The following is a 14,999-nucleotide window of genomic DNA, read 5'->3' as shown; positions in this document are numbered from 1 at the left end:
TCTGCTTCTCCCTCTCCCTCTGCCTGCTGCTCCCCCTTCTTATGCACTCTCTCCCTGTCTCTCCCTCTCTGACAAATAAATAAATAAAACCTTTAAAAAAAAAGTGGTCCAGTTTCATTCTTTTGCATGTAGCTTCTGCCTGTAGCTCTTTCATTCTTTTGCATGTAGCTTTATTATTTCCTTCCATCTACTAGCTTTGGGTTTTGCTTCTTCTTTTTCTAGCTCCTTTAGGTGTAAGGTTAGGTTGTTTATTTGAAATTATTCTTGTTTCTTGAGGTAGGCCTATATAGCTATAAACTTCCCTCCTAGAACTGCTTCTGCTGTGTTTGTAAGATTTTGGACCATTGTGGTTTTTATTTATTTCCATGTATTTTTTAATTTCCTCTTTGATTTCTTGGTTAGCCCATTCGCTGTTGAGTAGCATGTTGTTTAGCCTCCATATGTTTGTGTGTTTTTTCCAGATGTTTTCTTATAATTGATTTTTAGTTTCATACTGTTGTGATCAGAAAAGATACTTGATATAATTTCAATTTTCTTAAATTTGAGACCTGTTTGTAGCCTAACATGGTCTGTTCTGGAGAATCTTCTATGTGCACTTGACAAGAGTGTGTCTTCTGTTGTGTCTGGGTGGAATGTTCTGTATATATCTGTTAGGTCAATCTGGCCTAATGTGTTGTTGAAAGCTACTAATTCCTTGTTGATTTTCTGTTTGGATGATCTTTCAATTGATGTAAGTGGGGTGTTAAAAGTCTCATACTATTATTGTATTACTGTCAATTTCTCCTTGTATGTCTGTTAATACTTGATTTCTGTATTTAGGTGCTTCTATGTTGGGTGCATAGGTATTTACAATTGTTATATCCTCTTTGTTGGATTGATTCTTTTATCATTATGTAGTGCCCCCTTTGTCTCTTGCTACAGTTTTTGATTTAAATATTGCTACCCTGGCTTTTTTTTTTTCACTTCCTTTGCATGGTGTTTCCATACCTTCACTTTGTCTGTATGTGTCTTAGTTCTGCAGTAAGTTTCTTGCAGGCAGCATATAGATGGGTCTTGCTTTTTTTTGTTGTTGTTGTTTTTTGTTTTGTTTTGTTTTTACCCATTCACTCACCCTATGTCTTTTGATGGGAGTGTTTAGTCCATTTAAAGTAATTACTGATAGGTATGTTCTTATTGCCATTTTGTTCATTTCTTTCTGGTGGTTTTGTAGTTCTTTTTCTTTGTTTGCTCTCATTCCTTGGGTTTGATAGCTTTCTTAATTTTACACTTGGATTTCTTTCTCTTTATTTTTTGTGTACCTATTATAGGTTTTTGATTTGTAGCTACCATTAGGTTCATATGTAACATCTTTTTTTTTTTTTTTTAATATTTTATTTGAGAGAGAGAACAAGCAGGGGGAGCAGTAGAGGGAGAGGGAGAAGCAGGCTCTCCACTGTGGCTCAATCCCAGAACCCTGGGATCATGACCTGAGCCGAAGGCAGACGCTTAACTGACCGAGTCATCCATGTGCCCCTTCATATGTAACATCTTCTGTATACAGCAGCCCATATTAAGTTGATGGTTGCTTAACCTTGAACACATTTTTAAAGCACTAAAGTTTTACTTCCCCATCACCATTTTATGTATATGATGTCATATTTTAGATCTTTTTTTAATTTTGTATATTCTTTGACTAATTTTTGTAGATATAATTGATTTTACTACCTTTGTTTTAATCTCCATACTGGCATTATCAATGATTAATCTACTACCTTTCCTAAGTGTTTGCTTTTACCTGTGAAATTTTTTTCTTTTATAATTTTTTTCTAGTTGTGGCCCTTAACACTCAAAGAATTCCCTTTGACATTTCTTATAAGGCTGGTTTAGTGTTGAATTCCTTTAACTTTTGCTTGTCTGGGAAGCTATCTTCCCTCCAATTCTTAATGATAACCTTGCTGGGTAGAGTATTTTTGGTCATAGATGTTTTCCTTTTAGTGTTTCGAATATATTGTGCCATTCCCTCTGGTATCCATAGTTTCTTCTGGGAAATTAGCTGATAGCCTTATGAAATTTTCATTATATGTAACCATTTTCACTTCTCTTGCTACTTTTAAAAATCTGTATCATAATTTTATGCCATTTTAATTATTATGTGTCGTGATGTAGACCTCCTTGGGTTAATCTTGTCAGGGGTTCTCTGTAATTTCTGGACCTAGATATCTGTTAATCTGATTAGGGAAATTTTCAGCTATTATTTTTTCAAAAAAGTTTTCCACTCCCTTTTCTCTCTCTTCTCCTTTTGGGATCCCTATAATGCTGTTACACTTGATGATGTTGACATGTTCCCTTAACCTATTCTCATTTATATTACTCTTTTTTCTTTTTGCTTTGCAGCTTAGTTGCTTTCCATTTCTCTGTCTTCCAGATCATTGATCCATTCTTCTGCTGTTGATTCCCTCTGGTGTATTTTTTATTTCAGTTATTGAATTCTTCATCTCTGACTGGTTCTTTTTTATATTTCTAAGCTCATCCAGTCTTTTCTCATGTGCAGTTCGTAACTTTATGACCATTACTTTGAATTATTTATCAGGCATATTGCTTATCTCCATTTCATTTAGGTTTTTTACTGTGATTTTGTCTTATTCTTTCATTTGGGACATACTCCTCTGTCTCCTTATTCTGTCTAACTCTCTGTGTTTGTTTTCATGGATTAGGTAGGTCAGCTTTGTCTTCTGGTCTTTAAAGTAGAGGCCTTGCGTAGAAGAGGTCCTGTGGTGCCCTATATCACAATCCCTCCCTGGTCATAAGATCCAAGTGCTCCAGGGCTGTCTCCTCTGTGGGCCAAGTGCACCTTATGCTGTGGCTGAGCTCCATTTGCCTTCAGCCTAGCCAGCTGCAGGGATTCACTTTGCCTGCTGTGGATATGGTCGGCAGGGTTTGTTCTTTATGCTGTTGAGAGGTCTGTATGAGGCCACTGGGAGTTCCTTAGGGAGTAGAGCCTGCAGTCAGGCTAGTTGTATGCAGTTAGTCTCTCCTATAGTTGTGGGCTCACCAGATGGCAAGGCTTGCTCCCTGTCTGGCCAGCTAAATGGCTGGGCTGCTTTAACTTTGGGCATGCTGGTGAGTGGGATTATCTTCCCTCTTCCCCAGGGCAGGAATGGTCCCTGCTGTGGCTGCCTGTTGAATGTGGCAGGACTGGAGCCACTTTGGAGGTACACTTGATCAGGCAGGTGGGTCTGCAGGGGTACCCTGGAGTGTTAGCACTACCTCCCAGAAGCATCTAGCTATCTTAGCTTGGGGAAGGAAAGAATATCTGCCAGTACTTTTATTCTTGGAAAAATCCTCATGTTTACCCCAGGCACTTTTTAAACTTGCTTTTCTCCTGTGTCTCAGGCTGAGTTATTTATTATGCTGGCTCTTTAAGGGCAGGGTCTCAGTTTCCTATCACACTCTGGCTCTCCTGGAGTTAAGGCCCACTGATTTTCAAATGTTATGTTCAGATGTTATGGGAATTTGTCTTCCTAGTGCAGGTGCCCAGTATGGTGCTTCTCCTTGCTTGTGGTATCCTTTCCTTTTGTGGTTAGTCTTACCAGGAGTTTGGTTCCCAACCATATCACCATCCATTCTACCATCTTAGATATGGCTTCTTGTCTACAATTAATTGTTGAAGGTCTATTCTGCCAGTCTTTTTTTTTTTTTTTAAAGATTATTTATTTATTTATTTATTTGAGACAGAATGAGAGAGAGAGAGAGAGCACATGAGAGGGGGGAGGGTCAGAGGGAGAAGCAGACTCCCCGCCGAGCAGGGAGCCTGATGCGGGACTCGATCCAGGGACTCCAGGATCATGACCTGAGCCGAAGGCAGTCGCTTAACCAACTGAGCCACCCAGGCGCCCTATTCTGCCAGTCTTTAGGTCATTTTCAGAGTCTGTTCTGCCAGTCTTTAGGTCATATTTCAGCTATACATAGTTGGATATGTATAGCTGTTATCTCAGTGTGTCCATGGGATGAGGTGATCTCAGGATCCTCCTACTCTGCCATTTCCCTGAACTGAAAATTTTTAAGTATATAATACATTATCAGCTCTAGACCCCATGCTGTATGGTAGATCTCTAGAACTTATTCATCTTGCATGAGTAAAACTTTGTATCCTTAAAGCAGCCCTATGAGATACGTTTCAGTACTCTTAATCCTAGATTGATAAGTGAGGAAATAGTTACAGACTCAGAATGATTTAATATCTCAAGTTCATAGGTGCTATTAAGTAACATGTATTAGTTGGGATAGATTAGGTTCTGCTACAGGAACAGACAATCCCTGAAACTTCACTGTCTTAAAGCAGTAAATCTCTTTCTGACTCTTTCCAACTCGGACTGTCCTCCTCCATCTTATGGTTACACTAGCCACTATCTGGAATACATAGCCTGGAAGGACACCATGGCAAAGGAAGAGAGAGATGGTAGAGGTAGATAGGTGCTTAACTTCTTGGCAGGGAAGCAATGTTTTTCATAGGGCTTTGTTCAGGCAGCCAGAACTACTTCCACACTCCAACCTAAGCCAAAGAGAGGTTAAGCCTATAGAAACTTCAGTAAGCACTAAATGTTTTTGCCATGTAATGGAATAAGTTGAATTCAGATTATTAAAATGCCAAAGCTCTTTCCATAACATACTATGGTTTCTTTATGCAGTTATTTTTTAAGGATTCCTGTAGCAAATGAAAACTTCTATCTCATGAAAATAAATATGTTTGTCTATTTAGGTTTATTTATAAAAAATGGTAGTAAGTATATACAGGGGATTATGTGCAGTTTTTATTTTATTAACCTAACATTATATAATGAATCATGATCTATGTCTTATTCTCCAAAAATATTTGAATGAATATATCCTATTTAATTTTCAACAATAGAGAAATATTTTAAGTTGGCTCGATATTTTGATTATTACAAATAACACCATTATTGTGTTCATGTACAGTTCTTTAATTTCAGAATATAACTTCAGATTCAGTTGTTGTATAGGAATTGCTGAGGCCAAGGATAGTAACAATTTTAAGGCTATTTATAAATTTTACTAAATTTTTCCCCCAGGAATATTGTGTCAGTTTGCACTTTATTAGATATTCATGAGAGTATGTAATAGCTTTTTAAAAAATTTTGTATATATATGTGCGAATTATTTGAAGGTAGTTCTCAATTCTCATTCTTTCATAACTGAATCATTCATTGCTTTATCTTTCTGTGAAGAAAGTTAACTTATTAAAAAAAGTTAACTTATTGCTTCCTTTATCATTGGTTTTTTCAAAATTATATTCTTTCCTTGCTCATATAATTTCCATGAATGCATTAAGGACTGTCATCTTGGACCTCTTATCTGCTTCCTCAATCCCTTCATTTATATCATTCATTCAGCAAATGCTTATTTTCCTCACTCGTTAGGCCCTTTTGTCCTCATCTCCTTTTGCTAATGAAATTTCAGATGGCAGGATGTGCTGAGATGTAGAGATTCCAATGGTGGAAAGATAAAAGTATAGGAGGGACCCTGCTGTAAAGACAGCCATTAGGTTTAATGTTAGGATGCAAGTGCACTGAGAACCTCCCAAGTGAATTCCATACAGACTAGAATTAAATAATGGAGTTAAACACCCAGGACTGGAATATCAATTTGTTTCTTCTATGTATCAGGTTAAATAGGACTTTGGAAAAATTTAACAGTTCAACCATTTAGTTTATGTTTATAAGACACTAATATTGGGAAAACCTCTCAGGAATGTCAATTTCATAAAGATGGTTCCTATCTCAGGAAACTGACCTCTGCTTTATTCTGGGAGCTCTGTTACCAATCTCCTACTTTCTGTTTTTCCATTTGTTTTATTTACTCAACAAATATAGCTTACCATACCTATTCTGTTGATTTCTGTAGCAGATTTCAGTAGTACCCACAGACAGAAGCAAAGACAATTCCCTCTTATGCTCTGATTGATGCAGTCTTTTATCACACATGACAAAGTGATAGATGTACTTAGTTAACTTTCTCCAAAATCATTAATGCCACACTCACTGGTTGGCTACTCAGGAATTGGTTAAGTACCTGTCATGCATTTGCTACCTGAAACACTGCAATACTGAATAAGGAGCCCATTAATTTTCTTTCAAGAGCAACTCGAAAGGATAAGTATGAAATGCATAGTTAGAAAAGAAGTAGAAGAATATATACCATGGGCTTCAGAGAGATATTGGGTACTGCAAAATTACAACTTAAGCCTGAGATTAAAAAAAGAGAAAGTAAATGGATTTTTTTTCTGAATTTACACTTGGGAAAATTGTTTAAAATGCTAATAAGTTTTCTTGCAAGCCATAATTTAGATGTTGGGTTCTCAGGTGTATGTATGCAGCATTTAAATTTTAATCTTGAACCCACAAATACACTCAAACACTAGATGGCAAATTTTTCTTTCAGAAAAACATTCTAAAATGAGACAGGAATGGAAAACATAGAAAATTTACAGATTGACTAAAAGGTAATAATTTCATAGTGACCAAAGGAACCTAATGAGTAAATAATTAATGCTCCAGAAAAATGGGGCAAAATGTTACTGACCTAGAAGAAATCTATTACTAATACTTTAGTGAAGCAATTTAATAGTTCTCTTCTACACTTTGTATCAATATTACTCACATAGACTCTTTAAGCTATAAGTAGACTTTTCCCTTATGGAATAAAAGCTATGGTTTATCTTTTTCTTTGAACTCAAGATAATTTCTCTTTTATAGGTAATGAGGCAGTAACTAAAGTATAAGAACCAGTTAGTCAGTTGAATATCATGCATCTCTAAAGGCTTCAAAATGCTGACTTGCTTTTTCTCCTTTCTCCTGGTTTCTATGTTCAGTTGAAGAGAAAATGGTGTTTTCTGTTTTAGGGATGGGGGGAGATAACTTTCACATGGTAACTGTTCCTGGAACAGCAGGTAAGAAAGAAAAATAGTAAGAATGTCTTACATCTGTCTTATTATACCAACAGAAAAATGTGGCTGACCAACAGCCAAGCAAATGAAAACAAACAATGAACACTTATAAATAGCAAGGCTCTTCCTCCACAAAGTGTTAATATTTATTTAAAGAATCAAAAATGGAAAAGATCTAAAGGGATGGACTGGGTATAGCTTTCTGTAGGGAGAATAGGCAAGAGAAGGGAGCATTGTCCTAGTTCTGCCATCAAGAAATTAGCAATCTCGGGGAAAAGGTGACAAGACATATATACTAGAAAAATCAGTTATTAGAAGATATTCATCCGTTCATTTAACAAACGTGTGTTTTGTACCCACTATATTCCAAATAACTGTTTGGTGTCTGGGGAAGACAATACTGGATAAGACAGAAACAACCACAGAAAGGGGTACAGTTAGGATGCGAAGGCAATGGGCTTGACAATGGCATGAGGTAAAGCATAACTTTCTTTAGATACAATGGTTTGGCAAGTCCTCTCATAGGAAATGTTTTTGAGCAGAGACCTGAACGATGAGAAAGAACCAGTCACTGACAGATCTGGTTGAAAAATGTTTCAGTCAGAAGAAACAGCAAGATTAAAGGCCCTGAGGTGAAAAGGAATCTCAGGAATTGAAAGGAAGTGTAGCTGGAGCTCACTGCTATGTGTATGTGGGTGGGGAGGTACGAGATATGCACACTCAGAAATGGCTGAGATTATTCTAGTCACCATAGTTTCCCAGTCAGTTCAGCTAATATGTCATGTCACACTCAAATGCCTCAGCTTTATGACCTGAGATATTAGAATAATAACATTGTATATCTCTTATAAAACCATTCCCTTTCTATTGATTTTTGTCCACAGAGATCATCATAGTGTTATTATGATTTCCATTTAGTACTTACTCGTCCTTACTGGTTTGTTGTACAATCAATACTCTGTCTAGAAAGCAGAAGCCATCTTTATTTCTCTTACCTCTTTTTGGTAAGCATGAGGGAAGGGAGCTCTCTTGCATTGGGAAACAAACAAATTGCTGTGGAAGTACAAGTAATAACATCATGTTTCTCTGGTACATATTAGCAAACTACATTGTTTATTTGGAAAGAATCACTTTTGCTTTCAGCTAAAGCTTATAATATACAGGCATTTCAAACTGGCAGCCTTCTTTAAGGAAAAGCTGAGTCCTGAGGCCATCCTCCTTTGGAGCAGACAGCTGCCCTTTAAGTCTAGTGAACTAATCATTGATTTGCTTATTTCTGACAAGATTTTGCTCAAAAATGCCCATTTTAAAAACAAAATCACTTACCCAAATATCTTTCCACTTATGTAATGCATGTTAACAATGATAATGTGTTATAAAACTTGTACACATGTACTGTGTGATTAAAAATGATGATTTTACCTCACGCTTTTAACTATCTTGAGAAGTATTTCACAGAAGTGTTCTTATTCATTTCCATGTGCTTATAAGTATTGTTCTATACATTTTTGCCCATTTGTCTGTCTATACTGGATACTAAATAACCCAGTAAATATGCTTCCTCTTTCCCCAGTTTTTAAACTTAGACTTTTTTTTTAAAACTTTATTATGTTATGTTAATCACCATATATTACATCATTAGTTTTTGATGTAGTGTTCCATGATTCATTGTTTGCGTATAACACCCAGTGCTCCATTCAATCAATACATGCCCTACTTAATACCCATCACCAGGCTAACCCATCCTCCCACCCCCTCTCCTCTAGAACTCTCAGTTTGTTTCTCATGGTTCGTCTCCCCCTCCGATTTCCCCCTCTTCATTTTTCCCTTCCTACTATCTTCTTCTTCTTTTTTTTTTTTGACATATAATGTATTATTTGTTTCAGAGGTACAGGTCTGTGATTCATCAGTCTTACCTTTATAAATTACTAAGAGTATAAGTATACTTTAAAACTATATTCACAGCTAGAACTTAGAAAAGATAGGCACATGATATAATACTGAGAGATGACAGAAAATAAGGACTACTCTAGCCCAGTTGAGTTCTATGTTATACTTGAGAATCATCCATTTGTTCTTTTAACCTATATTCACTAAGTATCCATTATATGCTAAGGGAGTTTTCAGGCACTGAAATAAAATTGCTACAGTAGAGTAATGTAAAAACTCCAAGATGAAAATATGATAAAGGCAGCCTAAATCTGATGGTAGAGGTCAAAAAGATGACTTTCGAAGGAGGAAGATACTTGAAGCAGGAGTTATCCTTTTGCAGTACAAAGCAGTGTATCCCAGGGAGATCAAACAGAATACATAAAGGTATAGTGTCATTACTGAGCATAGTATATATGGAATGGAAAAAATAGTGCCCTTTTTTTGGATTTCCCTTTGCAGGAATCAAATATGAAGATTATTACATGCCAAACAAAGGAAGCATTCTGGACAAATTTTGCATAATATGAGAAGAATGACCAAAGCACTAGTGCTGAGAAAGCATTGAACATGACCAAAAGTGGAAGATCTTGGTGAGAAATGAGACCTTTGTAGGAGATACTGAAAGCCTGAAGTAAGAAAGTGTCTTAGAAATGGAGAAGGAGGAATATAAATAAGAATCATTTAGGAGGAAAATTATCAGAATTTAGTAATTAATTGTGTATGATTAGTAGATAAAGTATTTTAAAATGCATTATTGGGTTTCGGCTTGGGAAAGAAATATATGTTCACCAAGATATAAAGGTAGATATTTGAAGAAAGAAAGATTACAAATATTTTTTATAGTTGTTAAATTTGAAGTGCCTATATAACAGCTAGCTTTTGGATTGAGCCAAGTTAAATTGGCAAGTTTAGCTCAAAAGAGTCAACAGAAATTCCATATTGCTCAAACTAATCTCCTGTATTCATGATTCTGAACCTCAGGAGAGATATCTGGGCTGGGAATATAAATTATGGACTCCAGTCTTATAGAAAACACAGGCTCTCTTAAGGTAATTAGTGTAGGGGTAGGAGTATAGACTTGAAATGCAACTTTGGAATCACTGTTAAAATAGCAATAGGAAAAATATGACAAAAAGCCATCATTGCCTCCCTTCTCACATGATAGACATCATTGTTCAGTCATAGCACTTTCTCAACTGAGCCCAAGTTCATCTTTATATCTTTGTCTACCCTTAGTCCATCCAGGTGGCTACCATCTGATCAGCCAGAACTTTCTTTCTTTCTTTCTTTTTTGACACATAGAGACACAGGGAGAGAGGGAACACAAGCAGGGAGAGTGGGAGAGGGAGAAGCAGGCTTCCTGTGGAGCAGGGACCCCGATGTGGGGCTCGATCCCAGGACCCTGGGATCATGACCTGAGCTGAAGGCAGACGCTTAAAAACTGAGCCACCCAGGCGCCCCTAGCCAGAACTTTCTAGGAATAGAAGTCTCTATATCATCCTGTGCCAAAGTGAAGGATCTGACTAGTGATGGTTTATAGGATTAATGTTTGATTTGGGGGTCACTGCTCAGATGGGATACACTTAGACTTTAGTGTTTTCAGTTAGCACAGTTAAATTTTTTTTTTTAATTTGCTTTAGCAACACTCACCAGTTCAGGCACAGGGGAATGGGAAAGTGTCTAGGTTTTTTGCAAAAAGATGAGACAAATGGGCAGAAAGGTGAGGATGTTGATGGTATTGACAAGTGATAGATGGAGGTGATGATAGTGGAGTCTGGGCTGGCTAAATGAGGACAAAGAGTTTGGAGGACAGTTACACACTTAGGAGGGGAAATTGAAGCACTGGAGAATGGAGTCTCAGAGAATGTTTAATGAGAACAAGAGGATGAAGGACTCAAAAATAAGAGACGGTTAGAGAATGAAACAGCTAAAGAATGGGAGAAAGCAAGAATTGGGACAAAAGTATGACCTTGGAAATGGTCAGATAAACAATATTAGAGGTTAAAATCATGTAAGTTAAAGGTGCTAAGGAACAGTTTGTTAGATGTTCCCCAGAATGAGGTCGGGATTTGGAGTTTGGACAGAGATTGTGAAGTACTAAAGTCCTTCATGGAAATGGGTAAGGTATTGGGACATCAGTAGAAAACCACATGGGTTTTGACAAAGGAAGGGATTTTGCCTAGGATGTAAATGAAGTGGGCTAAAAATGGCAAATGGCATCTAGATGAATGCTTCCTTCACCCCCTTGTGTACATCAATCGGTAGAGCACTGTTTTCAAATGTTGATAACTATGATCTACAGTAAGAAAATTATCTAAAAAAAATTATTCAACTTCATTAAAAGTAACATATCACTACAGACAACATACTCATACATACATGAAGGCACATACACATCTCTGTGCACACATGTACATACTTTATATAAACAGAATAGTCTAAATGATTCCCCACATTTACTAATTATGACATGCTGTGATAATTTCTATTTAAATGCTCTTGGAAACACACCACTGGGGGTTTCAACATGCATGAATGGTTTTATGACCTGCATCTTAGCAAACTGAGCTGGAGTGTGAGAAGTGCAGGAGAGCATGTCAAATGTGGTCCTCTTTCAAGCAGCTTTCAGGACAGACACAGGCGGAAAAAAAAAAAAAGTATTTGAGTATAAGAGGATGAGAGTGCATAGAAGCACAGAAACAGCATCAAGGGAGGTAGAAAAGTGAGGAATGACCCCAGAGTATCAATTATGTTGTAGTGTGTAGGGATTCTTTAGAATCTCAGAATATCATGGACAGTGAAAAAAAATGGCTGACTCTAATCCCAGTGTAAGAAAAGAAAAGAAAACAAATTTTTGAGAATTCCAGGAATGCGATTGAAGATAGAAGAAAAGTGGTGAATGTGGTTAGAAATCCCTGAGCTTCTCAAAAAGTGGAGATTTCCAGACCTATATGAAATGAAAACTTAAAAAATCAAATGTAAGAGTATGGGATTGATAAAATATAACCATGAACTAGATTTTAAATATTGAGGGGCATCATGGTCAGCAAGACCCCCACTGAAAAAAGTAGTAGTTTATTGAGTATTTCATTTTTTCAGGTACTGGCTATACACTTTATGTATAATGTGTCGCTTATTAAGTATTGTTATCATGACCACTTACAGATGAAGGGACTCTGTAACTTGTCAAGGTTACATAGGTAATATAATTATGGTGGCAGTTAGACAGGGCTTGATTGCTAAAGAAGACTCATAGTATCCAAAATAACAATGGTTATGAAGTTGTGGTTTGTAGTAGGAAAAGGACACAGTACAGCAACAGCATTAAAGTAAGGGTATGCACCCAATTTTGATGTGGAGCAACTATAATGCTCATACGCTACTCTCAGGAATGTAAATTGGCACAGCCACTTTGGAAAACTGGTAGTATTCCTTAACGCTGCCCTGTCCTATATAGTGTTTAATTGCCACATTTGATTATTAAATACTTGAAATGTGGCTAGTCTAAATTGCTGTGAATATAAAATACACACTGAACTTTGAAGATTTAATATGTATAAAGGAATGTAAAATATCTGATCAATAATTTTCATATTGATGACATGCTGAAATGATAATATATTTGGATACATTGGGTAAGTAAAATGCATAATTTCACTTTAAAAAAATTTTTTTTAATGTGGCTACTAGAAAATTTTAAATTACACATGTGACTTGACTTGGACTAAAATTCTCTTAGTACTAACCTAAAACTAAGATTCATTATTTCATTCCTGGGTATATTCCCAACTGATAGGTGTATGTATGTGTAGTAAAAGTTAAGAATGTTTATAGCAGCATTATTGCACAATAGCTAAAAACTAGAAACAACCCAAAGTCCTTCAACCGTGGAATGGATAAATAAACGGTGGTGTGATTTAGCAACAAAGACGAAGAAACTACAACTATAAGCAAGAACGCCAATAACATCAAAAGGTAAAGATAAGACACTGTCAGCCTCTAGAGAAAGCAATGACAGACTTCACTGATCTTCCTTCCACAGACTGTACTGGAAGGAACCTTTTATTTGGATCAGAAATGTGTGCACAGGAACACCTTGGAACTAGGAAGGAAAAATAGAGTTTCAGCTGTGGTCTCTTAGGCCTACGTGAACAGCAGGGTATACTGCTTGCTATGAAACCAGTTCCAAGGGCAGAACCTTTCGGGGGTCTCACTGAGATCAGGTGGAAGTCATCCATCTCACTGTTGCCACTAAACAGTCCTGACAAGCTGATACAAACCACCCTGAAACTCCTTGGACCCATGACTACCCAACACTCTCAGACTGTTGTAAGCCTTGATCGAGAGTCACTGCTATGCAGTCACATTTCATATTTCAGTGAAATACCTCAGGTCATTTCTAGGCCTACTCTGAAAGTAACCTTCACAGGACATCCAGTAATCAAGAAAACTTGTACTAGATTTCACTTTTTCCCTTGTAAACAGCTAAATGAATATGGTGCTGCATGACTAAATTTATAGTACCTTTGTCTTAGATAGTGTCAGATTTATTGAGTTAGTTACAACTTCGCACTGAGCAGCATACTTCTGGAGTGCTGATTTGTGTTCAACATAGTGTGACTCGGTTATACCTAGAAACCAAATCTTATCATGAAAGAAAGAAGACAGAAAAATTCACCTACACAATCTCTTGAAGAAACAATTATTTCAGAAGGTATCTACCACACATAATCCCAGGGAATTCAGAACGTCTGATTGAAATGGCATATTGTGTAAAACCACAGTTCCATTAAGTGTACTTAAAAACTAAAATTAGATAAGGCTTGCAGATTTTACGTTTCACAGCAACTTATAAACTATTTTTTTAATTCTGGAGCAATGCTAACAAAATTTTCTGCAACGATGGAAATCTATAACTGCCTTGTCCTATATAACAGCTACTAACTACTTTTGGTTATTGAGGGAGCACTTGAAATATGGTGACTTTGAGGAATTGAATTTTTTATTTAATTTTAGTTATTTAAATACTCATATGTGACTAGTGGTTACCTATTGGGTAGTGCAGCATATTACAGGTAAAAGCAAGTCAATCTGACCAGTTCCAAAAACTGTTTTTGTGTTCTCACAAAAACACCACCATTGATTACTGTTGAACTGTCACTGCTGGGTTGGGATGGTTAATTAGAACAACAAGGAAAACTAAATGTAACAGTCAAGTCTTTGTTTCCTTACTACACCAGTATGGAGATGAGGCAAAAGAGAAAGGCACTGGTTCCTCAATGTTCCATTTATTTCCCCAAAGAATGACACCAGATGGGGGTCATCTGATATGCAACACAGATTGGGGGAATCCTATCACTGGAGAGTTCTGAATAAAGGCTCCTGCCTTTTTATTGACCCAGGGAGCTGAGGGGAGGAGAGATGGAACAGTAATGAGTCAAGAGTGGGGAAAAGTGCCTCAGCTAAGGTACCCCAATAAAGTACTCTGGGTGGAGGTACTGGAAAGTATTTCAACTGAGGCCCCAGTAAGGACGCCTTGGAATGGAGCTGCCATAGTTAAGAATGCAGTTATATGAATGAGCATGGCTAGTCCAAAGAGAACCTGACTCCTTGACTGCAACTCCCCAAGAAAACTGTAATGCCTTGGCTGTACAATGAGTCTGATGCAGGGAGGGCAATTTTGCTCCATGAGGCCTGCCAGGCAAAACCTTATAATTGCCTATACAGGTATGAAGAATCACATATATGACCTGTGCTTTGAATGGGACTCCTCAAATAAATATGTGTTTTTTTTCCTTCTAGGAACTACTCATGTCATAGATATGAGCAATGCAAGATCCCCAAAGGCAAATCTATAAAATGTTTTGGGAAATAAAAAATTAATTTGTTATTGTTATTTCATTTTAGGTCCTTGGCTATTATGGATTTATTTAGTATTACCAATTTGCAAGTCCATTTCTCTGTCCCATTTCTTTCCTGAAGAAGATGTTTCTTCTTGATTAAATGTACAGCCTGTATCACAGTAAAGCACCATCCAAACGCAAACTATCAGCAATGTTGCTTTGTCTAAGAAATAGCTAGAGGGTGTCATGTTTGGAACTTCATTAGGCTGGTAGTCCCCAAG

At 36.9% G+C, this 14,999-nt stretch overlaps 1 long non-coding RNA gene across 6 annotated transcripts in view; it reads left to right on the top strand.

Annotated features, from left to right (window-relative positions):
* The window catches only part of LOC115939333 (uncharacterized), a 558,748-nt gene extending 543,977 nt beyond the window's left edge, over positions 1-14,771 (top strand). For 5 of the 6 annotated variants that reach the window (XR_014138275.1, XR_014138276.1, XR_014138273.1 and 2 more), the window contains one exon: positions 9,335-14,771. This is a non-coding gene — a long non-coding RNA (uncharacterized LOC115939333). The remainder of the gene's footprint in view (positions 1-9,334) is intronic. The other variant, XR_014138272.1, reaches the window with a different exon arrangement.
* The last annotated feature ends 228 nt before the right edge of the window (positions 14,772-14,999 follow it).

This window comes from Leptonychotes weddellii, chromosome 10 (genome assembly GCF_054177405.1).
Source record: "Leptonychotes weddellii isolate Sample4059 chromosome 10, ASM5417740v2, whole genome shotgun sequence".
Classification (NCBI taxonomy): domain Eukaryota; kingdom Metazoa; phylum Chordata; class Mammalia; order Carnivora; family Phocidae; genus Leptonychotes; species Leptonychotes weddellii.
The sequence above is the reverse complement of the archived record's forward strand: the minus strand, read 5'-3'. Positions and strand labels throughout refer to the sequence as shown.